We start from the raw sequence: 27,528 nt of genomic DNA, 5'->3' as shown, positions 1-27,528 counted from the left end.
CACTCACATCTAAGTTGGCCCCTGAATCATGAGAAGATAATTTTTGGTTAGGTGGTGGTGATGGTGAAGCTTTCCATATACATGCACACACTGTGTGAAGTGACGGCACCTTCTATTGTCTTCCTGCCTCCTTCCCTGCCTCCCAGGAAAGCTTCCTCTCCAGTCTTGAGTCACTGTAATTTCAAAGTACTATTTGCCCAATGGTCTCTTTTGCTGACCATTCCAACATAGCATGATGGATATTCTCATCCAGATTTACAGGAATTTATGAAAAATTACTAAGGAATCCCTGTAGGAGTTAACAGAGCAGCAAGCAGTTTTCAAGCCTCAGAAGACAAAATTATTAGGAAAGGATTACTCTCTGATCAGGCATAGAAAGACGTTTCTTAAATGTAATTAAAACTGATCAGTAATTACCGAAAGTTTGCAAGTTATGCAAAAAAAATTTTAAAATGAAAGAGAAAGCTACCCCGTCATCCCTAAAAATTTGATGTGCTTTGAATTAGTTTAAAATACATTTTTAAGAGTCATTATAGTAAGATACATGTACCTACCAGTGGTATGTGAACACTGTCTAGATTTCTTGGTATGCACATGACTGAGTTCTTGATGCTACCAGTAGCATTGTTGCTAGGCAGACACTGAAATTTTGTCTTGGCTTGCACTTTTTTTTATATATTGTAGAGTGTTGGCCCCAAAAGGGCATAGCAAAAACATAACACACATATTGGCTTCAAACATCCTGGCACAATCCATATAAATAAAAGTTGTTGTGGGTAATTTTGTAACAAGAGGTTTCTTGTAGAGCAATCATAAATTTTTCAGTTGAGAACAGGACCAATAAAAACCCCTTCCTGAGGTTTCCTATTTGAAATAATTGAAACAATTAAATATTTGTAGCACAGGGACGCACACATTTCTTTCATGATCCACTAAATGTTCCTCAGTTGATGAACATCCTTCTTTTTGTAAGGACCTTTAAAGGTCTCCTCCAACTCAGCCCCTCTATGAAGTGGGGAGACAAATTGGGTCAAAAAGCATGGAAACAGAGAAAAGAGGGATTTGGAGAGAGAGAACTCTGCACACTACCCAGCTTTTTGGGTCTCAGCTGGAATGGTTAACATTGTCAGCACACCATGAACAGCCATTGACTGCCAATTCCTTCAGGCTCCTCTGAAATCCTACAAACCCAGAGAGATTATAACAGAAAATAAGAACTGTATTGGAATTTAAGACCAAGAAACTAAGAAGAACAAAGTGACTAAAGTTTGCATTTCAAATTATAAATCTGGTACTTGTATTCCCAGTTAATTGTATCTTGGAAGTTTCAGGAAATGTCTAATGGATTTAGGAAAAGGAGAGATGCAGACCAAAAGGAGTACTAAAATGGGTTTAATGGTAAAATTTCAAAAGTAATTTCAAGTGGCATTAAATCCAAGGCTATAAATTATTCAAGTACTAGTTTTAGTATCAAGTAGGTACAGGCTTTTTGATGACTGACTGATGAACAGGAGACTGGTATGAAGAAACATGATTTTGTCATTAACATAAATTTGATCTGCCTTGCAAGCATTAAAAATCTTTGGGCTGTAAAAGTGTTGGTAAATGGTGTCACTGCAAAAGTTAAGGTATGTACATTTAGAATACATTTTTACATAGGTTAATTTTATTCTATGGGTTTTTTTCTCAATTACAGATATGGCCAGCCCTAAAGTCATTTAAACTTGAATTTGTGACCAATATAGAGTCATATGCTGAAAATACACTGTACTGTGAGGGAACCTAAAGCAACTGGCCAGGCTTGTCTTCTCTTTTTCCACTGAAGCAGCTTTCTCTGAGGAGAGTAGCAGGCTTGAAGTCAGAAATCACAGCTGTTCTTGCCTATGCTTTGCATTTTCAGTCTTCATTTGTTCAAGTTCCAGACAAGTATGAGGTAATCTCTCCTAAATCAAAATTTATATTGTTTCGTAAGTTGCTAATCTTTTATTCTTCCTTTGGCTTGGGAGCAAGAAGAAAGGAAGGCATTTTTTTCATCTTCATATGCTGCTAAAGACTACAGCAAAAATGACCATTTTCTTCAAGTTATTTTGCATATTTACTTGGAAATTTTTAGCTGCTTACAATGGGAGCATTGAAAATTATATTGGATCAGTTATAAGGAAGCTTGTCCTTTTTTTTAAATACAAAGATGGGATAATTCAGTAGAGGTCAGATTCTGCTCTTGATTTCTGTAGCAGAAGGTTAACCTCACAGCTAGTTTTTCGATTTTAAGTTAAGAAAATAAGCTCTGAAGTAAAAACACAGGCACAACAACGGAAGTTTCTAGGGTTGTGGGGTTTTTTTTTTCCTCATCTAAACTTTTGTCAGTTTAGAGTGGAGGGATAATTTGACTGAAGAAAACTTTTCAGTCTGATTTGATGCCTCCTGGATGTTGCAAACTTGCTGTGCCCCTAAGTGAGCAGCGTAAGAACAAAGAAATCCTACCTGTTTTTCAGAAACAGGTGCTTTTCCTATGCACTGCAAGTTGAAGAACTTCCCAAGGCTTTATAGGCCCTAGTAGAAGATAAACAAAAGCCTCTCTCTGTGTGCCTCCCTTGTTTATTGGTGTTGTTTTCATTTCAGTTGAAGTGGAAAACTTATCAAGGTACGAGGAATGCTAGCATACATAGCCCTTAAATAATTTGTCTAATTAGCATAACTTTTTGTAGAAAGGCACTGGTGAGCAGGGAAGTTCACTGTATTGATCATTTTATAAAGCAATACTTTTTATGCTGTATGAAGCTGAAGTTGACACATAACAGGCGTTTTGCACACCATTTTGCAGTGTGTACAGCCATGAATTTTGTAGGTCTGTATTACTATAATTAATTATACATACAGTTCTTCACTCTCCACTCTTCTGTTCATTCACTGTAATGGAGTCAGTGTTTTTCCATAACAGGATGCAATTTTCCTTTTATCCACTTTCCTAAGGTCCGTGGCCTCTCTAAATTTGACATCACTCAGTATAGATGTCCATATGTTTTCATAGAAATTTTTATGTGGGATTTGAAGTTGACTCTGTTCCTGACCTGTTGCAAGAATCTGTTTTACAACCTATCAAACAGAAATATTAGGTGAAGAGCAAGCAGATGGGTGATCTGCTGAGGGCAAGTGAGCTGGTCAAATTCATGTAGCAGCTGCTACTCTTACTTGATATGCTATGGTTAATAGGTGTAAAATAAAATTTAAATAATTAAGTCATTGTAGGTTTGAAGCTGCCACCAGCCTTCCATGCTTTCATGGATATATGAAAAGGACTTTTCCTGGGTTTAGCTCTGGCAGGCAGTATTGCTCTGTGAAATTAAGTCTTGGTTCCTTCTCCAGGCTGGCTTTAGTTACTAAGGACTCAGAGTTGAGGAGACTGGTAGGAGGAAGGTGCTAAAAAAATTTGCAATGGGACCCCAAAAAGGAAGAAAAAAACCCCCCAAGCAGCAAGAGCTGAGACATAAGAAAAAAAGGAAAGACTAAAGAATCTAACATATATTGCAAGAGAATATTTTAAAGTTGGGGAGAGGTGAAATGTGAGGAAAATCTTTCCTTTAGGGTCTTTGGAATACGTGGGCTGCATGGAAAACACTGTCCAGTGTTCAGTAAAAAACGCTGGATGCATTCAGGTGAATGTGACGTGGAGCACCAGGGAGCAGGCAGAATGTGGTGGCGTTTCAGATGGAGGGGGGAGATTTGGGAACCACCAAGGTGACGGAGTGCCTTGCTTTGAAAACAAGCACAGAATGAGTGGGCTTAGCAGCTGCAGTGCCACAAAGAACATAAGTTGGTTAATAGCTGTGAAAATTATACAAAAAATATTTTATATCAAGGAAGCTGAAAATCTGCATTCATTCCTTTCCAAAAGCATTAATAATTTCTTCCCTCCCCCAAGACTTCTCAACATTTGCAGGTTTTTTGAGGGTAACTTATTTACTGTGTGAGCTGGTGTTGCTGTGGAGAGGGATAGATGAGTATGAGAATTTAAATACGGGCAGCTGTCTAGCCTTGAAAAACGCACGCACAGGGCTGCGTGCAACTATTCTTCCCCTGCACTCTGTCATTTGTCTTTTCTTCTTTGTTTTATGAATGTTAATTTCTAGCCTGCTTGGTCTGTAAAATAATATGCTCAGTAGGTGATAGCCAGCCTGCACAAGCACAGATACCCAGTAAATGGAGCATGGATGCAGTGGTAAAGTTGGTTTATCTTGGGCAGAAGCCTTCCACTGCCACAAATTCAAGCACCAAATTCAAGCACCATACAGGCTTACCTTCTACATTCTGTTAAGAGCAGGGAAATTTTGGCGTTCATATGATGTGACAGGGAACTCAGTTCCAGTAATTTGTTATTGTTGTTTTCTTTTTTAACACATCACAGGGTAGCATCCCAGCAGGTCAGAGTCGTCCTAGAGGGAGTGGCTCTGTCAGTGCATGCTGATTTAAAGTAGCCACAAATATTTGGCTAACAGATGTTCCAATGCTACAGCTATTAGTTCAGTGTTTTCTTGAGTATGTCAACTGCCTTTTCCTTAAAAAGGAATAGATCTCTTTTCCTGTAGGAAAGATAGACAGGGTGCTTCCTGGGAAATTTGTCTTCTAGGTGGTAGTTCCAAGTTGGCTGAGCCACTTGCAGAGTTGAATTGCACAAAATGGATGTGTAAAATTCAGATGCACCAAGTATTTCAAGCCATCAGGGAAGTATTCACACTGTCATGGTATAAGTAATGCTGGGAATGCTTATGTGGAGTGTTGAGTATACTTCTGGTCACCAGCATGTTAAAGACAGCTTGATTCAAAGTCAGGTAAACACATGAGGAGAGCTTTTGAAATTATCTGGGAAATAAAAATTTATCTTATGTCAGGTGACTGAATGCTTTTAGCTCTTTTTAGCTTACCCAAAAAGAATCTAAGTTGGGGCATGATTACTGTCTATAAATATTGCAGTTGAGGAATAGACAACCGAGAGGGAGGAGAATTTATTTTGAACTAAGAACTGACTGAAATAAGAGTAAATGGGTAAAAATCCCATTAGTTAGTTTGCTATTTTAAGAATGCTGTAAACCACCAAAAAAGAGACACTTTTGTGGGGGCACTTTCCTAAAAAGAGTATGAAGGATTTAAGTGCCTACTTTGGAATTGCTCTTAAGAGAAGTAGCCAATGATATAATTTAGTTCTCTGTGGTAGTAAAGGATAAGCCAAAGGGGTCTCTTTTGGTTAATGCTGTATCCTGGTGAGGCTGGAGACTTCAGCTGACTCTGAAAATGGAGGAAGTGTGAGTAATAGAGAGGGTGGACTAGCTAATAACGTTTTTAGAATATTCCATTTGTAATGATGGTGAATGACTAGATCTTCACAGGAGTACAGAACTTCAGTTTTTAGAAATGGATGTAAATGGATGTAAGATGGATGTAAAGTATCTTGCATAAGGCAGAATTGCTTTGTATTTGTGCTAGCTGATTAATGTTTGTCTCCTGCAATGACTTTTCTCGTTGAGTTCAAAAGAAGCTCCGGAGAGTGAAGTACTTTTGAAAGAACTCCATCCTACCCAGCTAAGGCTCTGTAGGTACCCCCCCAGGCCCCATCAGGTTTTTGTTGATTAGGTTTTTTTGTTATGTTGTGTAATACCTGATACAGTATAACCAAAGGGATAAATAAAGTATGAGCGGACATTTAAATTGGAATTTGCAATTGAACAGAAATACATTGACAAGATCTGTATCTTAACAGTATAAAACATATAAAATATCCTAAAACATCCTTAATCAGATGCTTTAGCTCCTTACAGCTATGATAGTGCTTCTTAAGACACATATTACTTTATAAAATGCCTTTAACTGCCTGCCTTGGCAGCCTCTAGAAGCAATGTTATAATTTTCACTTTTAGGACCAAATAGCACTTCCCTTCTACAACCCTTAAGTTCCTGAAAATTTTCCAAACCTGAAAAGCTCTTCCAGTTTCAGGATAAGTAGTTAAAAGTCAAAAGGGGATAATCCTGCAAGGATCCTTCAGCACTCCAGTGTTAGAGATAAGGAATTTTGCAGTGTTGTGGCCGAAAGAAATTCTTAACAGATAAAACTGGAAAATAAATATATCAGGCTAGAAACAAAGCATCTTTTTGTGCCTCCTAATCCCATTTTAAATAAGGGGTGGGAAAACAGTCTTCAGACAAAAAAAAAAAGAATAAAAAAGAGAGAGAAAATGTACATACAGATCTGTCTGTTGTAGACAGAGGGAACAAGGCATCTGCTAGCATCTCGGATATAAATAGAGTGGGAAAGGTAATGGCAAATCTCCCATTGCCTTAAATGAAGCCAGGATTTCATCCTTTTTTTGGAGCACAGTTTTAGATTGTTGAAGTTTGTGAGTGTCTCTGTTAGGTTTGAAGTCTAGACTTTGACAGAGGCAGTTTTGTCAGGGTTTTTAGAAATCATAATGGCCCAATGGTCAGCATTGAAGCCCACAGGTCTTTATTGTTTACAGAGAAAAAATTTTGTTAGACTAAAAATATATTACCTATTTTTAACCTACAAAATTATTTGGTGCCATTTCTCACTGTTGAGTTGCCAAATCCAGGGCCCTAAAATAGGGAGCATGAGTTAATCAGTCCATTCCCACCTATTTCAAGAGTGATGATGATGTTTGGCTTCTGCATGTACCTTGTCTATGCTAAGAGCCATTAGAAAAAAGCAGTTTGGAGTTACTGCTCCTTGGTGGTTTCTTGTATTAGGTGCAATAGTGGGTTTCAGGGGGTTTGAGCTGGTTCATTTTTTTAAAGTTTGCTTTTTTAAAATATTTTGGATAGGGGGAAAAAAAATCAAGTTTCCAAAATCGTCACTAAGTATGAAAGTAATGAATGTTAGTGGCCTGCGTCTTTGTTCATCTGCACTGCATGTAATGATTCCTAATTCAGCCTTAATAACACAGTCCCATACAGTTTTTTTCCATTACACCTCTGCCTTGTTCATTGAAGAGATTGGATGGTGTTCAATTAATGAGCAGCTATTCAATGTCTTATATTCTTTTCGTAGCCCCATGTATGGTCCTGTGCCTTCACTGCTGATTACTATTCATCTCTTGCTCAGAATACATAATTACTCATTTCTTATAAAGCTTTTTTTGTGGTGATTTCACTAATATCTAAGTGCTTCACAAGCATTGTTTAATCTATAAGATGAGTGGTTATTACCCCTATTTTACAGTTGAGGAGATAAGGCACAGATTAAGCTCAGACATACCCACTGATTTGGGTTTCATGATTTATGATATTTAGGACCTCAGGGTCTAAGTACTTGGCATTTTATAGCTCTTAGTATGTCCAAAGGGCAGTTTCCATTGATTTTACTTACAGCTATGGTCACTTAAACCACTGCAAATCAGACTCTGGATCACAAGTTGGATATTCAGGAAACAGGGAGGATAATTAGTATTTTTTCTTGCTTATTATGATAAAGTAAGCCCATGGCAAAGGAGATGCCAGTTCTACAGGGCACCTGCCTCATGCCTTCTTGACTTTCTCTCTTCTCCCTTTCTCTCTTTCTTCTTTAAATCTCTGTAATGTTTGTGTACTTTGCTCTCAGTAGCACATGAATGCGGACTTCAAGGACAAGAGTCCTTTTGACTTCAGTCCTGATTCATCCTAAATCACCCTCCTCATTGTCCCCAGGAGAAGCTAGAGGTCTGGCAAGGCCGGGCCAAGGGTGTAGAAGTAAGATATAATGTAGTAAGAGACATGGAGAGTTAAATCAGAATTCAGGTTGTGAGGTGTTGGGAAGTCTAAGATTCTCACTTGTTCAGCAGCAGCAGTCAGAGCAAGGTTCCTAGGATGCAGTCACGTGCAGAACACATGGATAATGGTGGTGCTTGCTTGGAGCTCAATAGGTGCCTAAACCATTTGACTGGAGTGCATTTGGGAAGGCTGTAATGCAGCTTCTCTAGTACATGCTGGTACTTCCATTAGTGGGAACTCCTCAGGGCAACCTGTTTGACCATCCTCTCCATTTTAAAATAAATGTATTCTTGCTCCTCTTAAAGAGAGAAGTGACACCTGCATCCTTCTAGTCTTCCTAACAGATTTTTTTTTCCTGATTTATTAAATCATAACTTTTAAAAAGGTCCATCTACAGATTTTCTTCAATGGTAATGCCAGAGGACCAGTAATAAGGGCAAAAAGCTGTAATGGAATTACTGCTTTAGGCAGTAGGTTTTTCTGTTTAATGAAACTACTCAGTGCCTCCCGCCTGGAAAAGAATGTCTGAAGAAACTCAAAAGGGCTACATAAATGCCTCAGAAAATAAATGTGGAAAGGTTATGGTTTAGAAATTTATTCTAGAGATTCAGAACGTAGGCTGACAAGTCACAGGGTGAGAAAAAATGCCAAAATGGGAATAGTTTCTGCAATAGAAAGACAGAGACATTATTTTAAAACATAATGTGATGTCCGTATTACAGAAAAAGAGTGTAATGGTGATTTTGAAGAAAATTGCTTCTTTGAAAGTTTCAGGCTGTTCTTGCAAGATGCCAACAAAAGGCTTTCCATTTGCATGTTACTTGAATATTCTGGTAAATATTTTGAATATTTTTTTATTCTTGTAATTTAACATTTCACACTTTTTTTTCAGAAAAGGTGTAATTACTTTTAGGGCATTTGTATCAGATTCTTACATCTCATTTCATTTGCCTTTAATTCTCGATTCTTGTGGAAAACCATACCCAGAATAGTGACATTTTCCCTACTCATTTGCCATTCATGGTGAATTTGCATTCATTTTGGGCTACCAGGCAGAAGAACTAGAGCATATTTCCCTCATTTGTACCCTGCCTGTTTATTTTACTTCCTCTGGCAATCAGTTTGTGGTGCTCTCCAGGACAGAGGACTGGACCTGATGTTTAGAACTCGCTGTTGCAAAACCTTCTCCCTCACATAGCATAAAACTGATGTGATCCTGTGTGGTGGAAGGGACATATGGCAAACAATTCCCACACTGTCACAGCAGCCAGGCTGATTGCAGAGCAGGGTGAGGGTGCTGTTAAAAAAGGTAACTTTGCTTTCCCAGGGACGACTGAGTGATGCCGTGTGTGGGAGCAGGGCTGGGGAACCGAGCTGGAAGGGTTTTGAACAGGAACAACCCAAACTGCGGTTTGAGGGTTTACAAACCTTTCGCATGCTCTGCACAAGTTCTCTGATAAGCCTCTTCTTGATTAGGCTGGAACAGCTTTTTTAATTTAAAGCTAATGCCTGTGGGGAAGAAGTGCAGTAGTTCTATACTTTCAAAACTTGGGCATTTATGCAAGTTTCTTATAAGCATTTTAGGAATCTAACTATACCATTCCATTTCTGAAAGGACATTTTTTGTCTTGGGTGCTTAGCTGTAGATGAGTATTATTATATGTATTTCACAGACTCGTGCTCTAATTTTTTTTCTAAGAATAATTATATATTTGGAGCTAAGCATTCAATTATTTATTCATCCATTTTACCACGTGGACTTAGCAAATGGACTTGTGTTAGCCTATACACCATATCATGCATGCAAATTCCACTCTTAACAATAGTGCTTGAAATTATGTAAGCGATAGGTGCTAATTTTCTCTGATACAACAGAATGATAATGATGGGCTATTGGGAAAAAATAATAATAAGTACTTCTTAGGTTGTGTGCACTGGCATACTAAACTATTCATAAAATTAAAAAAGGAGAATGAAAAGACACTAGCCTACTTAAAAAATGATGCCTTTCACTTGCAGTCTTTTTAGTGATAACAGGATAAGAGTATTCCTACAGTGATAGCACCATATTCCTGAAACTATCAGGTTGTGCACTATTTTGGGTGAGGGTGGTTGTTAATGGCTTCATCTGCAAGGTGTAAACAGCCAGACTGTTGAATTCCAGATGTTCAAGTGGTTTATAGAGCCCTGAGAACTACGAGTAGTATTTCATATTCCATGCTTCTGCACTGTCATCGTGCAGGTAACTCTGTGCTGAATGTAGGGCAGCAGGCAATCTGTCAAGTAGACTATATTTTAATACAGCAACATTGCATGCAGCTTTATAAAATAAATTATGGTGTTAGAAAATAGTGCAGGCACTCGGACACAGTGGTTTACACTGAGCTTCATCTTTTCTTGCTTGCCTTCTATTTCATGAAGGAATCCACTTCCATGCAAGAAATTTAGAAAGAATACCTAGCAATTATTCCATGTAAATTATTCATTTCAAAGTAGGAAGAGGAAATATGGCAAGGATGAGCTCTTTCACTGACTGTTTAATAATAAAAGATCCTTCATGGAAAGCTTATGAAAAAATGAAGGACATAAAAGCACAAGCAAAACATATGTATTAGTACATGCTAAAAGCTCTGTGATGAGACAAAAGAGGCTGAGCAGCAGAGGGGTTTTGAACAGCATTTGGGTAAATTTGCTTACTTGAGCATCCCTTTTTCCATTGAGTTAGAAAAAGTTCCAGGAATAGAAAACTGAAGGACAGTATCATCTTTCTGAAATTCATTTCAGCCCTTCCTATTGCCATTCTCGCACTCTCTGTATTTTCTATTACCATTCCACAAAGAAAGTGAGAAGGTCCTTGTTACTGTCACCATTCTTTGTGTCCTTGAAGCCTTCAATAACAAACTCACGATGCAAGAACACCTGTTTCCCACAAGGAATAAGGTGGGAAATGCTGTGTGTGCTTCTATAGCCCAAGGTGCCCACTCACATTCCACAGGGAAAGGTGGATTTGATGTGTTGCCATATACTGCAAGTGGGACTAATCCAAAATCCATATGCCAAGTGCATTATGGGGATTATGGAATCCTTAATCCTAAAATCAGTATGCCTGGGAATTTCTTGGAGGCTTCACTTTGAACAAAGGTTGTCAACTGAAAAAATGAGGGAAAACCTTAGAATTAAATATTTCCATCCAGTTGTGGGACAAATGTAAGATTTCAGCTGGAATCAGAAACAAAGGTTTAGGGAAAGAGGGGAGAAGGGTCTCTGGCATCCAGTGAGGGGCACAGAGCAGGCCACAGCAAAAACAGTTCTGTTCCAGACATGGAGGTCGCGCCTTACAGTGGCACTTGCCAATACCAATAAAGGAAGATTAAATTTAAAGTGAGAGGAAGATTCTTGTTCAGAAAAAAGCCCCACCGTTCTTGTTCAGACGGTGCTCAGGCCCGTCATGTCTTTGTCACAGACTGAGCTGGCATGCGCATGTTTGGCTTGTGTCCTTCTGCTAGGCTTTACCTTTTGCTCTCTGCTTCCTCAGCTCTCTGGGTCTCATGGGAAAAGGGTTTACAAACAGCACATTTGGGAATGTGAGGAATATGTGTGACAGCCCAGGCATGAGGGACACAGGGGCCATGTGGCTGAGCCTGTGAAGGGGCAGAATAGCAAACCTGTTTAGAAGGGAGGGCAGTCAGGAAGGATTTTGGGGACAGGGATCTAAACAGGGCCACCTGCTGCAGTACAGCAGCTCTCCTGGGGCATGTTTTAGTAGGCTGCTGAAGGCAATCTGTTGCTTTTCTTTTGTCCTTTACTCTGGGATTTTCCCTCAGTTAATATGTACATGCAGGTATTATGTTTATTCACTATTTAGTCAAATTTATTGTAAGCATTCATTTTTTATTAATCAGCCTGTCAGGGTTTGGGGTGTTTTAGGGAGTCTTTTAGGTATTTTTCCCTGTATGTAAACATAGTGTACCTTTGGTTTCCTGGGAACCCTTGACCTCAGCAGAAGCATGGCTGCTCAGTGCTCGGTTAGCTGGGTTAATTCCATTTTGCACAACTATAACTAATGGCCATTTAAAACTGCCAGGAGCCCACCGTGGGTTCCTCCTCGTGCCTGACCCTGGTGGGGAGCAGCGCATTAATCAGCGCTCTCTGTCACGGTTTATTGCTCTGTGATGAGGGTTAACTGACCACTTCCTAGGAATAATGAAAAACAGAGGTCAGCAATCACTGGCTGAGCAGAGAGAGGAGCTCTTCCCACTTGTGCTTCTCCTCTTTCGTCCTCGGGCAGCGACAAATCTGTCCGCTCCACCACTTCAGCATGAGCACTTATCTTTAAAATTCATCTTAATTATACATCAATCCCTGTCACGTGCTTACCCAATTGAAACAATCAAAACCACTGAGCCAGTTACCTAATTAAAGTCAGGGTAATCTTATTTGCAGGACAACACGGCTCTCTCTGGCAGAGCCTGCTTTGGGAGGGTGTTCTTGCAGCCGCAGCGTGGATGCGGCACTGGAGCTCCCCAGGCCAAACCTTTTGATGATGGCTCAGTAATCCGTGTCCCTCCCAAGCACTGGAGTTTAATTTCTGTGTGCAGATACAGCAGCTGCCAGGGTAAGCTCACTTGCAGGTACTGATGGATGCTGGGTCACAAATTCACACTGAGTTTTATTTTTCTCGAGTCCGTGGTTTTACTGCTGCTTGTGGTTTGTGCAGGCCTCACACATGTGGGATGTCAGGCCAGCTGCAGGGCTGGGTGGCTTTGCTGGCCAGTGGCACCCATGGCAACGTGTGCAGAAGTTGCCCACTACCTGTGCAGGAGGTGTTTGAGCAGGGAATATGTCCTGGGAGCATTCATTTGTCTTTCTCCCTTCAGCTATGGGCGTGCTTGCTCTGCCTCTTAGCCTGCACTGCAGGGTTGTAGAGTGTGGGATATGCTCCTCTGCTCAGTGGTAAGGGTCTGAAAGCCCCATTTCCTCTTTGCAGAAAATTTTAGAAAAGCAGAGAATGTAGATTACAAGCCAGGGGTTGTCATAGTTTCCTAAGGTTTGTTGCCAGAGGGGGAGAGGTGAAATGGGATGTGTGTGGGACACCCATCCCTTGGGGCAGCACTCCTCTGTCACAGCAGCACGACAGAGCCCTGTGAGGCCACGTAGGTGTCTGCTAGCAGTAACCCTGGGGACAAAAAGGCTACTGGGGACAGGTTTTTGGGCACATTTTGCATCCATAAGTTTTTATGGCTGCCACTAGCTATTTTAATACCCTGTGCTTATGGAGAGCAGCAGAGGGTGGCATCAGTCTGTTTTGGGCTCACCCCTGAGATAAACTCAGCAAGTCAAGTCCCAGGGACCATGAAAGCTTGTAGGCAGAGCTGGGAGCCATGGGTACCTGTTCCAGTTGCCTCACATGGGGACCTGTACCCCAACCAGCTGCATGTCTGCCTCCTTGGAAAGCAGTCTCTTTTTAAAATGCTCAACAGTCAGAAAATCAAGCTATGGGAGTGACAGGTCAGGCTCAGTGCACGAATAGACATTTATTTTTTGCCTTACTCTTTGCTTGCCTTTGATTTTCCAACCTGTGCCTCATTCCTCTTTCCTCCAAGCTGTTCCCTTGCTGCATCTCGAGAGTGTGATGGGGATTTTCTGCACGTAGTCCCTGTGCCAAAGCATTGCCTGGCACATGGAAGAGATGGCTGGAGCACAAGCTCAGCTCAGACCCTCTGCCCTGGTCCATGCTCTTTGCAGAAGGGAGCTCTGGAGGTTGGCAGCCAACCTCCACCAAAACCTTTGCAAATCATATCACGTACAAACTGCAACTTTTCAGTGTTTTATGCTGTGATCCGTTATAATTTTAAGTGATAATGTATGAGATGGCAAAAGGCACATCTGTGGTATCAGAGCAGTGATGCTTCAAAGGGTCTGTCTCAAAGTGTGAAGGCTCTTGAGCTTCTCAAATATGTCTGTGAAAAATGTAACACGGGAGAAAACCAACATGTTCCTCCCTACCCTTATTCACAAACTTACTTTGCACTAAGCTCCGTGCTTCTAGCTGATACATTCTTACTCTCACAAAATAATATTCAGCCTCAGGCTGACACACAGCATGGAAAATTTCAGCCCTAACTGCTAATGTGTGGTAAAGTTATAAGCAATAGAAAATGAGGTCTTAAAATGAGAAGTGTCAGGCAACCTTAACTATATGTAGACCTACCATATTCAATGATGATAATTTGGTTTTTGACAGATTCCAACCAATTTGCAGATTCATTTTGACATATACTATACAGAGAAAGGGGAGGAAGAAGTCCCTGGAGTAGGACTCTCAGGCTTATAGGTATGATTTTGTAAGTAGTCAAAGCAGTGATCAACCACACAGTCATTTTACCTTCTACCAAACCTTCAAAACTGTGCTGCAGAGCATCCATTAAAAAAAAAATCATAAGGTAAAATCAAGGAACCAATGCACTGAAGCTGAGACCTGTTGACTTCATGCTGTTCTTATTTCATTCCATGAGTCTAAATGTAGTTAGCAGAAAAATGTTGAGTTAATAAAAATATTGCAAAAGTTGTAGCTTAAAGCTTGCATTGCTTGCATAAACAAAAGCCTCAGCTAGCATGCTATTCAGGTATGCATTGCCAGCACAGTTTTAGTAACAAATGCTGACTTTCCAGTAAACACTGCAGACTTCTATTTTGTCTCTCATTTATGGACTAAGGATCTGTCCAGGGTATTTTTCCAGAGCAGAACTATGAACTTTGCTTATTTGGAGCATCAAGAAGTGGTTTTAAGCAAGCCCAAGCCAGGTGAAGGGGTTTCAGGGGGAGGTGTGGGGGCACAGGGTTACCTTTAGGATAACATTTCTGGGTGGCCTCACCTGCTGGTACAGGGGCTTGGGAATTTTGTGTCCCCAAACATGGCTGCTGGCCTGGAATGTTGCTTAGAGATTATAGAGCAAGCTGCATCCCAGCAGGCTTGTTTTGCAGGCTGCCTGCAGCTGGGCTTTGCTGGTTTTTTGGCTAGTTTTTTGGTGCTTGGTTGCTTGGAGGGTTTTTTTCCCAGATCACATGCAAAACCTATGTGAATGGTAATCACCCGTTCCCTGGATCAGGCTCTGGCAGCCTCTACATGACTTTTAAAGTGTCTTTCAGTAGAGCCCTGCTGACAGCTCAACAGTTACATAAAATGCTGCCTTCCTAAAAATCACTTCACAGCAATGTCAGTGTGTGAGGAGCTAAGCTAATCCAGTTACTTTCCTGCTGGGATATAATTTGTCATTTTGCAGAGCTGTTCCACCTGGCTTACACAGACTGGGGTAAAAATGTTTGCTTAGCCGTGTCTCTTTACCTGGACAGGATAACTTGGTGCTATATATGTTTGTGGCAAAGACTTGTCTGGACAAAACTGCTTTTATTGAACAGTCCTGTTGTTTTACAGATGATAAACTTGAGATGTGAATAACCCTTTTCATTACCAGCAGTAAAATGTGAAATTTCAAGCAATGCAATCTCTATCTTTTATGGTAGCTCGTTTAGTCATAATTAATTCCTGGGAGGATTTTGATGGCATGTAGCCTAAATTTTTTTCCTTCCCTTGATCTTACTCTCTTCATCAGGTCAAAAATCTTTGGCTACTCGGTATTCTTAAGGCTAGGCACATGCTCAGGTGCCCAAGGCAAAAGGGCTGAAGGCACGTGACAGGGGACTTGAACTCCGCTGTTATCATTTCCCATCTCTAATTATCAGAGGAGTTACAGGCAGGTAAAGGGCTACTTTAAATTTTCTTGGTAAATCTGTCCCTCTGCTTCTAATCATTTCCGTTCCACTTCTCTGGACTTCCTCCAGTTTGTTTATATCTTCCAGTAATGAAGTGCCTGAACGGCATACAGTATTCCAGGTGTGGCTGCAAAAGAAATGCATGGAGAGAGCGCTGCTGTGCCATCCTGCCCCACTGTGCAATGCTTCTACAGAACAAGCCAGGGGTCTCAGTGGCACTTGATTCTCCTCTGACACATTGCTTCTTACATTCAGATTATGCTCATGTTCCTAGGTCTCTTTCAGTGGTGATGCTTTCCAAATTTTGCTTTGTTCCTGTGCCTTGTTAACTCTTTATTTTGGATTTCTCCCTTGATACATGCCGTAGCATTTTTTCCAATTGCAATTTTACTGCTTGTTTCCTATCTCTGCTTCCAATTTTGCTACACCTCCTTGTATTATTTTTCTGTCCAAACTTGTGCTGGCAGCTCCTCCTCTTTTCTTCCTACTTCAATGACGTCCCTCTGATAGTTCACAGGATATCTTCACAGTGTGATAAACTCTGATTTTGGCAGTCATTTATCCTCAGTAGGAATTTGCTGTAGAAATACTTAATGACAGAATTGGTATAGGATCTTTTCATCATGTATATCTTGCCAGATAATAACAATAAACTGGATTCTAGATTTCCTGCTCACTGCATAAACAGCCTTTTCAGGTGAGGAGTAGAGGGAGAGAGGGGTTAGTGGATAAGAAACGTAGTGGATAAAATGAACTGGGCATTGTGCATCAATTAATAAATAAAATAAATTTTCTGCATGAGTGCATCTCCCATTGGTGTCTTCACTTTAAAGGAAGTATTTCTGACCTGCTGGGTGGCTCAGCATCTTCAGGGACCATTACCTTGGAACTGCAAGGAGTAAGGGTGCCCCTGGAGGCAGGAGAAGTGTGCTGTGCCCAGGAGGGAACTGCCAACCAACACTCTTTTTTTCTGCAGAGGAATATGGATTTCTTATACTGATGGCCTGATTTTCCCTTTTACTCAGTGTAGACATCTGAACTTGGGTAAATGGAGTTTCCCTGGTTGCAGCATCACTAATATAGAGAGGTCTTCTGTCTGTACCAGCTTCTCCAGGCTTGGAGGGGCTGTAATGGCAGAGCAAGTCAGGCTCTGGTTATCTTTTTGTAGGTCTCTATTCCCCTTCAAAAATTAGATCACTTCCACACTTTATCTTGTCTACTTCAACTTAGGTCTTCTGATTAACTAAAAGTCCGTCTGTCTCTTTGGAAGTCCCTCAAAAACCAGCAACCACCAATCTTTCCACATAACTTTTTAATTATTTCTGCATGTGAGTTTTGGCTGTGCTCCAACATTGAAATCATTATGCTGTTTCAGAGTGTAAATAAGTGGGACTGGATTAATAAATTGTATGAAACATGGTGCCACACTTCATTATAATCCACTTATCAAAGTGGAAAAACCTTTTAGTACATAAAGTGCATCTGCTTTTAATTTTCATTTTGATCTTTTCTTTGTGTATTTTCAGACACAAGTGCACATTTTCAGGGAAGCTTTTAATGCTGGTGCCTGGCAGTTTCAAAGTTACTTCTGAGGATGGCAAAACAGCCTACTAATTTGGGATGTATAAGGAGAAGCACAGGATTGGGTTATACTCTCATAATTATAAACTGGGGTGCAACACATCACGAGGAAATCTGGCATAAGCAGAGGGCAGATTTTGTTTCTTTATGTTAGTGACCTTTTTAAAATTTACATTTTCTTAATGCAGATTTTGTCCTTTTTACTTACAAAGTGGTCTTTGCCTTTAGTCACTCTCATTTTCCTGTGATAAAACAATTCCTTTTGATGCCAGTAGTGAAACTCACCTTTTCCAGGAGCTGCAGTTAAGCTCCTACCATGGCTTTGCACTAGGGGACCACCACCCTCATCATCTCTTTCCTTCCTTGACCTCTCCTGCAAGCCTCAGCTCCAGCAGCTGCTCCTGAGGAGATTGGACTCTGTCCCTGGCTGATTTCTATCACTTTAATGAGCAAATTGCTCTATTTTATGAAGATTAGTCCAAAGTATTTTTGTGCTGTTGATACATTTCTTGTAAGCAATGACATTTCATTTCACATCAGTTTGTATTAAATAGCTGCTTGCAGGAAACTAAAATGAATTCAATCTGCTTAGTACTACTGGAATTCTAATTAAGAAAAATGAACTCAAAAAAAAAAGAAAAGAAATCTGTGTCCAGACCTGCCCCTTGTGAAGTTAAATGGGAATAAACTGAGGACTTTCTGATTTTGTTCTTTTTAAGTTAGTTGAATGCAGAGGGTGAGGATATATACCAGGGAGGAGCTGCAACCCTAATCCAGGGGGGAATTCTGGATATAAATTATATATTAATTCTCCTTTAGTTTTCATTGAACAAAAAAAATTTTGAAATAACAATTATCGCAATTAGGCAAAATGCTCTTTGAAAGTAATTATATTTATGCCTGAGTTATGATGCCCTTATGTCCCAAGATAATTATTTTTCTATTGTCTTATGCCTCCTTTTTCATTTTTGTTCTCAGTGGCCAGCATTATTGGGGCTGAAATTTGGCACATTCAGTTTTTCCTGAATATCCATTCCCTTGCAGAAAAAGGAAGGTCTGATCCCTTCAAGATGTCACTCTGGCATATGAATTGTATGTCTGAGAAGTTTTGTGTGCTTTAAAAGATGTCTGGCTTGTTTGCTTTTAACTCCCAGTGGCAACTTTGTATGTTGGAAATGTCAGATGCAGAGCAAGTCATCCGTGGCTTTAGTTGTTCAAGACCTAGGATGATTCCAGTGTGAAAGGTCACCCCTGTGTATATTTCTGTGGCAAAGCAAATTGCAATTCCTATGGAAAAGGTGCAGAAATGAGGGCATGGATCCAGCACCCAGCATGGTGGCTGTCACCATGGCAGATTTATTAATCTCTTTTTTTATCTCTTAGAGGTTATTCTTGTGCCACAGTTGGGGTGTCAGAGCCACCATGCCTGGGTGAGGGGAGCCATGGGGGCTTTACTTGTGAGATGAGCTCCAGTAAAATTTGGGGTAGTTAGGCAAAGCTTTGGTTCTTCATCAGCAAAATGCTGCTGTGTGATGCTTTGCTCAGCCTTTTGAGGTTGGATGAGTAAGCAAAGGGTGAAGTGTTTGTTTTCTGGTGCTGTTTAGGGGTTTTTGGAGCAAGGGTTGGAGGAGACTGAGACCTGTGGCTCTGCAGCCAAGAAATTCTGCACCCACTTTGGGGAATGGTACTTGGAAAGATGTGCTCATCCAATTAAAAATGGAAATTGTGATTGTAATTAGTGTAATATCTGAATTTACACTTTTTGGTTTATGTTGTTATAGTATTTTAACAGTAAACATACTGTGAAATTTCATTATAATTGTCAGATCTTTTTTCTACAGCCCCCTAATCCCCTTTCTTCTTTCTTCAGATTTATCTAGGTGACAGAGAGCTGAGGTTTCTGTTAAAAATAAACAAATGGAGAGAGAAAAAGAAGAAAATAAATAGGGAGACAAGTACATAGTTCAAAGGGTAAATCAGACTCCTTCTCAAAAAGTCAGCCAACAAATGCAGAGAATTTTTAAGTTCACTTTGGTGAGCATCTGATATTACTTTGATCAACATTTCTGTGTTTGGGATCTCAAGAGACCCTGCTAAAAGGCTCTCTTGTGATGGTTTTGCTTGCAGCCTTTAAAAGAAAATTATTATTGACCAGGGTTCTAGTGGAAAATATTTCTCAACGTATGTGCTAGCAATATTTTAAATTGTTGCTATTATACATAATAATATTCATTATTATAAATTTAGCATATTTCCAGACTGAGCTGTAGTAAACTGTACATGAAAAATGCAAGAGAAAAATATGCTTTGAAGATAATGTGTCATTCACACAGAATAAAATTTGTGATCTGCTGAGCATGCTAAATGCAAGAACACAGCAGACTTGAACATCAAAATGTTTGCAAAAACCAAAGGGCAGCTAGTTTTAAAAACAAAAAAATAACAGAACATTTTCACTGAGATCAAGAGTTGGGGAAAGTTTAACTTTGTGAAACAAACAGCCTATTTTTCTAGTAATATCTTTTATAAGTAGCATGCATCTTATTGAAGGAGTCAGCCTGGAATTTCAGATTTTAAAATGGAGGTGCAAATCACAGAATTAATGCTGTGCATCTTGATTTTTCTGTTTATCCTATGAGAAGTTATCTCTTGGTTATTACTGCAGAGACAATTTGTTACATTAATATATCAGCAGGATGGTGGGGCAGACACAGAAGTTTGGAGGAATAAATGAAGTGTACCGGGCTTCAGGTACTTGCAAATACAAATATTATTGTAGAGGTGGATAGTTTCAGTACAGTGTTCACTGAGGGAGTCTGACTCAGGGAGCCACAGAGTCATTCAGAAATCCTCACATTACCAACTAGTGCTCCATATTCCAGAATGCTCCCCCCACACCTCACTCTCAAACATTCCCTCAAGTGAACTTGATATTTCACACAAATGTTATTTTACACCGAGTGCTTCCTGAAATCCAGTTGAAGCAGTGAGCTATTTGTAGAGCAGGATACTACAGCGTGTATCAGTGGAGCAGATTGGCTGACCACTTTATGTCAGCAAAAAATGGAAGGGCATTTCAGTTGCAATTTAAGATTTTTGTATTACACTCATTTAAAAAAGTATTTTCATACCTTTTAGACCATTTCTTGTACGTTGAGATTTTCCATTAAAGTGCCTGGAAATTTGTAGTATGTCAAGAATCCCTTATCAGATTTGTAGCATGGGAAAGCAGTATTAGCCATCATGCATGCAACATGATCTCTTGTAAATCTGCCTCTGCAGATAGCAGCATCTAGAGACTTCAAAAATATTCAGTTAAAATTAAACCAAACTGAAAATTTGGAAACTCACTGCGAGAGAAAATGCTGTAAAGTATTAGATGTGTGATTTTGTCAAAACATCCTCTAAAGCTCTAATTCCACTCTCTGTATCACTGTATCCATTATAATCTAAAATGAAAAGTAATTGAGCTGAAAACTAGTTTCAAAACAGAAACAAAATTATTTCACTCAATAACAGGATTTTTTTAGTATTTGTAGATATTTTTCCTTGGTTTTCATCCAAAAGAGATTTCCGGTGCTGTGGGATTTCACTGAATCAGAAATGCTTTGCAAAGATCAGGTTTTTCTATTCCTCTTCTGTGCTAACATCTTGCAGCATCTCTTTGACCACCTGAAAAGGGAATTATCTTGTAGTCTGACATGTGGCTGTCTTCAGGTTCCCAGCAAGCTGAACTGAAAGATGGTCCTGGGGATGGTCTCAGCACCACTTTTGGGCATATCCTGTGTTGATAGCTCAGCCTGTCTGAATGACAGGATGGCTGGAGCACCACACACAGGCTTGGAGGGGCCATCAAAATTCTGCAGTGTTTTTTGAGCATGGCATAAGAAAATGTGCACATGGACCTTAAATGTGAGGTGCTCACAAATATTCCTGCGCTCGCTCGTCTCGCTGCCATTAGCAGGTTTCATCCCTGCTGGATGGTTTCTCCTGCAAAAAATAGGAGCCTCTTTTGGGTTGCATCCCATGCTGCCTTGCCAAATTTCCTCTCTCCTTGATCCCTCTCATCGGTGCCCTTTCAGTCTGCTTAAAATAGTGAGTGAGAATCATTTTTATAACTTCTCCTCTCCTTTGCCAGGGTCACCAGACCATTCCAATTGTTGTTGTTAGCCTGGTCTGAGCCCAGTGTGAAGGCCAGCTTCCAGAGAACATGAAGGAGCAGAAGACAGTCTCCATGCTAAAATTGGCAGAGCACTGGAGTCTGTGCTCTTAGGTGTGTTTGTAGGGAGCGTGTAAATGACAACTCAAAAAGTTTTGCATATAAAGTTTGCATTTTTTATAAAAGTTTTGCATTTTTGCATATATGTCTCCAGCATCTGGAGACACAACCGTCCTTGCTCCACTTCCAGGAGAAAAGGGGAATCAGCTTTGTATGTGTGGTGACCGTTGGAGGAAGCTCTGGTAGCTCATCTGTGAGCACCAGTGGGTGTGCCCTGCATTTCAAAAAGCCCTTGCTGGATTTTGTGGACCCTGCAGGAAATGGTTCTGTTGAAACTTTGTTTTTGTCCCTTGCTATTAGTAATTTTAATATACTTTGCTTCAGTATATTCAATCTGTCCTAGCCGTACCTTTAACTGGAGTTATGTGCCCTGTGAAATCACATTTATTGGCTGAACAGAGGAAAAAATTCAATTAGAAGGTAAATGAGAAGGCTGAAGAAAGTGTTACAGAACAAGAAAGGGGTAAAAGTCTTGAGGATGAAAGTAAGTTAAAAAAATGGTTGGAAAACAAATTTTATTGAAGGAAAGAAAAAGGAGGGGGGAGTAGAAAGTAAGGAGACTTTAGAAAAATATCATTAAAATGGCAGATAATAAAGAATCCAGTAATATAAAAGAGTAAAGAAAGTGAAAGATATCTTGGGACCTAGAAGTAGCAGAAGGTAATTTGGAATGAGAAGCAGGCAGGAAATATCCCAGATGTGATGAATAGTTTGCCAAAGTCAAAACAAATTTTAATTAAGCTTCTAATTTATTATAAAGGAGGGAAAGCTCTAAATTCTTGTTTCAGGGAAGGATTTAGATTATACCTAGGCTATAAGCATGCTGTAATAATGTTTATAATTGACCAGTATTGTCATCTTGTCAGATACTGACTTGGTCTGCAGTCGAAAAGCACGTTGTCTGGGAATGATAGAGTCTGTGGAGTAATAAGGGAGATAAGCCCTGTATTTTGGGAAACCCTGAGATTCAATAGCTAAAATGCAAACCCAGAGTACTCTCTATGTAAAATGAAGGGTCAATATTTATATCTAAGTCCTGTACCATGGCTGTGGCATTTATACGCTTATTCTGCCACACATAAATCTCAGCATGAGGAATCGAGTTTATTAGTTTACCGTGGTCAGACTGGACTGGTTCAAACAGAGCTGAGGAAGTTAATTATCCAGTGTCTCAGGTGGGTCTGGCAATGAGTAACTAGCCCTGGAGAGAGGCACTGGGGCTGTGCTGGGGGGACAGGTCCTGCCTGAGTGTGGGGATGGATGGCCGGCTGGGAGGGACTGCCGTAATCTCTTTCCCAGGTTGTTCGAACCAGTTCAAGAGCAGTAAAACAAGGTTATGTAATTGACATGTGATGTAGCCTAAAATAGTGACTGCAAACATAGGCTGCTGTTGCTGGGCAGTTGTCAACTGCTTTAAAAAAAAAAAAAAAAGGCGCAAAAAAAAAAAAGTAAAACCAACCCAAAACAAAAAAAAGCGCCCTCAACTGTGTAACAAATGGACATTGAAATGAAAATGCAGCTCTCATTTCCATTGAATAGCAGGTTTGTTTCTTCTGTTGCAAGAAATAGGGACATTGTGAAAACTGAAATTTGAAAAGAGATTCATCATCATACTTATGTTGATATATTTGAGAGTACCTGCCTGCTGCAGATGGTGAAGTGAAAACCTCAGGTATATGCAGTTTGTCCCTTGATAGTGTGATACGACTCCTGTCAAACAGGAAATCCTTTTCTGGATGTGGAAAACCATTGTGGCAAGTCTTCACAGCAATTTTATTTGCATATTGGCCATAAAAAGGTAGAAATAGTTCATTTTTAGTAATTGAAGGAGCTTATATGGATACAGAGGCAAAACCTGGGGGGATTTCAGAGCTAGTTTAAAGGAGCAGATCATATAGCTCAGTGAGCAAAAATGAGAGGCTGGGATGTGCACATTTTGTGATTCCTTGGTGTAGGAGGCAAAGCCCTTTATTAGGGCTATCCCAGAAAGCAGAAAAACCTGGTGTTAAGTTCTGTTTGCTGACCAGATATTCCTGAGATGAGAGACTTCCTTTAGAAAATCCTGATTATTTTCTGCAGCATATTTGCTTTGTCTTTAGCAGGGAAGGTCTGTGGCTCAGGTTGGAAGGGATGCACAGGCTGAGCTTGTGCAGTCTGACAGGCTGGTGGGTAAAGGGAAAAGGACGGTGTTAAGAAATAAATGCTATTTATTGCATAAGGCTTTTATATGTATTGCTGCTGGGGAGATAATCTTCCCAGTTGGGAAATATTCCAGAAACTAAGCACTTATTCCAGCCCAGAAGCTGCAAAAGGGATCCTAGCTCTTAGCATGCAGATCTGCAAGGCAAGGCTGGAGGTGGCTTCCAGCTCCTCTCTCCTCAAACCCTGGAAGAAGGCTTGGCTTTCTGGCTGCCTGCAGGGAGAAGACAACTCTGCCTGCAATTTTCTGAGTCAAAGTATTAATTCTCATTGTGGAGGAAGAAGGGAAATTGGGACATTTTATATGCATTTTGATGTGCCTCAGTAAGACACTATCTTAAAAGCTGAGCTTTTCAAGCTGCTTCTGCTTCATTTGGTCCTCAGCTGCTGCTCCTGGTATCTCACTTTGCTGTCCCTTTGTGAGGCTTCCTCAGTCTTGGGACCCAAGGCACATTCCTGTTTCAGACGTCAGACCCCAAGTGGATTTTGGACTTTTTCTTTGCCTTTCTCAGTGAATGTGTGTGTGTGTGAATCTAGGAGAGAATAAAGAGAGCTGCCTGGCCAGGTAAAAGCAGGAAAGAACATGTGGAAGGCAGCAGTGCCCCAGGAGAGGAGCTGGTCGTTAGTGACACACAAGTGAGCGTGAGTCAACAACCTAATGCCATTGCCAAAAGCCAGCGCTGGTCCAGGATTGCATTAGCAGGGCTGCTGTGTGTGCAAGATGCAGGAAATAACCATTTTATTGGCCTTAGTGATGGTGAAACTCAGCAAGAAAAATGTGCCCTGTTTTAGGAAGGAGGCTGGAGGAGAATAGGAGGAATTGACGACAGATTCAGGAAACATGACCTGCGAGGAGAGATTGAGAGAACTGGATTTGTTTAGCCCAGCAAAGAGATGGGGAACATAAATCTTTTGATAGGCAAGTGATTGTTGTGAGAAGGTGGTGATCTATTGCTCTGAATGTCTAAGGGGGGACTATGATTATCTCTTCCTGTCACAAAATATTCCCATTTGGGGGAAATGTAAAGGGAAAAACCACATCTTCGGGGTGCCTAATCAGACAGAGCTTGTAGGTTGTAGGGAAGTTGCAGAATACCTTTCCTCAGGAGATTTTAATACAAATAGAAAGAAAACTAAAAACCTGCCTGAAGTGTTAAGCTAGTCTTATCATGCTTCCATGAGTGGGCTTGAATTAAGCAGTCTTTGGGTCCTCTTCCAGCACTACGCTTTTCTCCTTACAAAATTTAACATTTGATCATAGTAGTTGCTATTTTAACAAGAGAACAAAAATGTAGAATACTCATTAATGACTTGCAATTCCTGACTTAGACTTCGAAAAACTGGAGGGAATTTCTTTTTTTTTTTTTTTTAGGAGGAAGATAAAACATGTGGAATGTTTCAGAAATTTCTGTGATTTTCTAATTTTGCCCAAGACAGGAACAGAAATAATACTGACAAGAAATATCTACTTCTTGTTCCTTTTGCAGCCTTACCTGTTGGGAAGCATGGCAGCCCTTGGAGTGCAGCAGGGCTCTTGCACACATACATAAGTTCATCTTAGCAAGTCAGTTTTGGGGACTGGCGACTCAATCACTGTAGTGGAGTTTTAAAATGGGGAAAGGCACAACTTCTGCTGTAGCCTCATTTTGGCAGTAATTCCTAGGCCAAATAAGAACAGCTTTTTCTCCTCCCCTTCTTTACTGCTGAATTTTGCTTATTCGGGAAAACTCAGTAAGAGGGAAGACTGAATTTCATGAATACTTCTTTTGTTTTCTTTTGCAAGGCTGTAAAAGCAGGGAATTATAGAATCTTTGGAGGTGAGAGGGTTGGAAACATTCAAATCTTTTTGTGTGTACATTTGGTTGTGTCATTCTGTGGTATGGCACAATAACCTGGAAAATGCAAACTTCAATATTCCTCTATCTCTACTGCTAAGAGAAAAGATCTTACTTTCTTCTTACTGTGTAACTGTGTGTTACCCATTCCTTATTTATTTAGAACAGGAAAATTTTCCTCGTATCTTTGGTATCTTTGTATTTCAGATGGAACAGGAATTAGCTGCTTTAAGTGCTCTTAATGATAGCATAAGTAAAAATTACTTTCATCTTAATGCATTTAGCACATGGGAGATGAGAATTCAATATCTGCTCTGTCACTTTCCAGCCCACTTGTGGGTGATTGAACGGGATAAAAAGAACAGCTGGATTAAGCTAAACACAAACTGCACAAGGCAGATCAATAAATCTCTTGAAAGAGTTGGAGATCTCGCAGCACAAAAACATCAAGCCTCTCTTCAGGGAGGCTCCTCCACCCCGTTGAGGTCCTGAAGAGCCCTGGAGGTCCTGAGAGCACTGCATCAATTTCAGATATGTCAGATTTTGGTTTGATCCTGAAGTTGAGGGGCCTTAGTGGTGCACAGATGGGACGTACTGATTTGTTATGGGTGTCTTTGCTTTGCTGACTTACTTCACAAAATTGGTTTATTTGAAATGAACCATATTTGATTGCATGGAAGAATGAAGCCTTTTTTTTTTTTTTCATTGTAGATGTTAAATGAAAAACTGTTCATTATTTTATAGCTGTACTCTGCATAGAAGGTTTGTTGGAATGTTGATCTATTCTGTTTTTTTAAAGCGTTTTCAAGTCACTTTCATTAATGTAAACTTTATGATGGCTGTGGTTTTTAAGGAGTATCTAGAAATTAAAAAAATTGTGAAGATTTTGTTTGCTGTTTGCCTTGCTTTATAGAAAAGCTAGTTATAGATTTTGTACCATACATTACTACTCAGAGATGCATGATTCAGAAATTGGTGGACCTTTACTAAGTTATGTTTTCTGAAAGTATTTGATCTAGAGTAGATAGGTCACAGAGCAATAATTGCAGACTACTGAAAGAATTGAAGGGTGATTTATGGAATATTCTGCTGTTGTGGGAATATTTCTTAGGAAGTCCCATTGTGACAGTGTTGGAATCAAACATTACCACAACATTTAAAAATGCAATCCAAGTAATTATCCTGGAGTGCGGAAATGGGAACTTTTGTATTAAACCCATTAGATTTTTAAAGCAGTAGTGAAAAATGTTGACTTACCAGGTATACATTTTTTTAGCACTAACTGCATTCAGGGTAGCTCTGCAAAGGGGTTCATTTTGCAGTGTTGGAGCTGACTTGTCTTATTAATAGCCTGCACCCGCCTGTGGAAGCCTAAAAATGGTATTGCAGTATCTGATGTACAAAGGACATTGTATGAGTACTGAGCAAGTGCACCTGCATTCCTGGCAGAAAATAACCATTTTTCCCTTCTCCCTCCAGAGAAAGGAGTATATGCCAGTATTTTTAAGGACATATAAACCATCTTTATGCTGCATATAATAATTTTAAATGCTTTTGTTTTCCCCTTTTGTGTTACTTTCATGCCGTCTGTGTGGTAGTTCTTTACGAGATATGCTCAAGTCAGTTCAGAGCAAAAATATAAAGAGGAATTAAGTTGACTCTTTTCTTTCGTGTCCGTTTTTGTATAGATCACATCACAAAATGAGCATTGTGTGATAACCAGGTTTTCATTTTGTGATTAGCTGAGAATGTTTTCTTTTTCTTGTTTAGCAGGCCTACTTAAAGGCCAGCCGATAGATCCTGGTGCTGTCACCATATTGTACAACTTGATTTTATACCTTATGTTACTTATTCTTCAGTTATTTTGAAGTTTTCTGCTTTTTCATCTGTGTCACAGTACTAGGTAAAGTCCCTTAGTAAAACCTTTATTTGCCCATCTGCTTGTTCTTTAAACATCTAAAGCATTATCTAAATGGTGATACCTTTGTGATGCTACTGTAGCACTCCACTCACTCAAATGAGATCGATTTTCTTTGTGTGAGATGCTCAGAAGAGATATGAGAAACATCCCAAGTTTCAGTTCACTGTCTAGATAACATTGTAAGG

General features: G+C 40.0%; 1 protein-coding gene across 6 annotated transcripts in view; it reads left to right on the top strand.

The window, feature by feature from the left end:
- Positions 1-27,528, top strand: part of NR3C2 (nuclear receptor subfamily 3 group C member 2) — a 189,396-nt gene that overhangs the window by 111,245 nt on the left and 50,623 nt on the right. The gene's annotated exons all lie outside the window — the stretch shown is intronic.

Source organism: Melospiza georgiana, chromosome 5 (assembly GCF_028018845.1).
Source record: "Melospiza georgiana isolate bMelGeo1 chromosome 5, bMelGeo1.pri, whole genome shotgun sequence".
Classification (NCBI taxonomy): Eukaryota; Metazoa; Chordata; class Aves; order Passeriformes; family Passerellidae; genus Melospiza; species Melospiza georgiana.
Note: the sequence above shows the minus strand (reverse complement) of the source record. Positions and strands in the feature narration are given on the sequence as shown.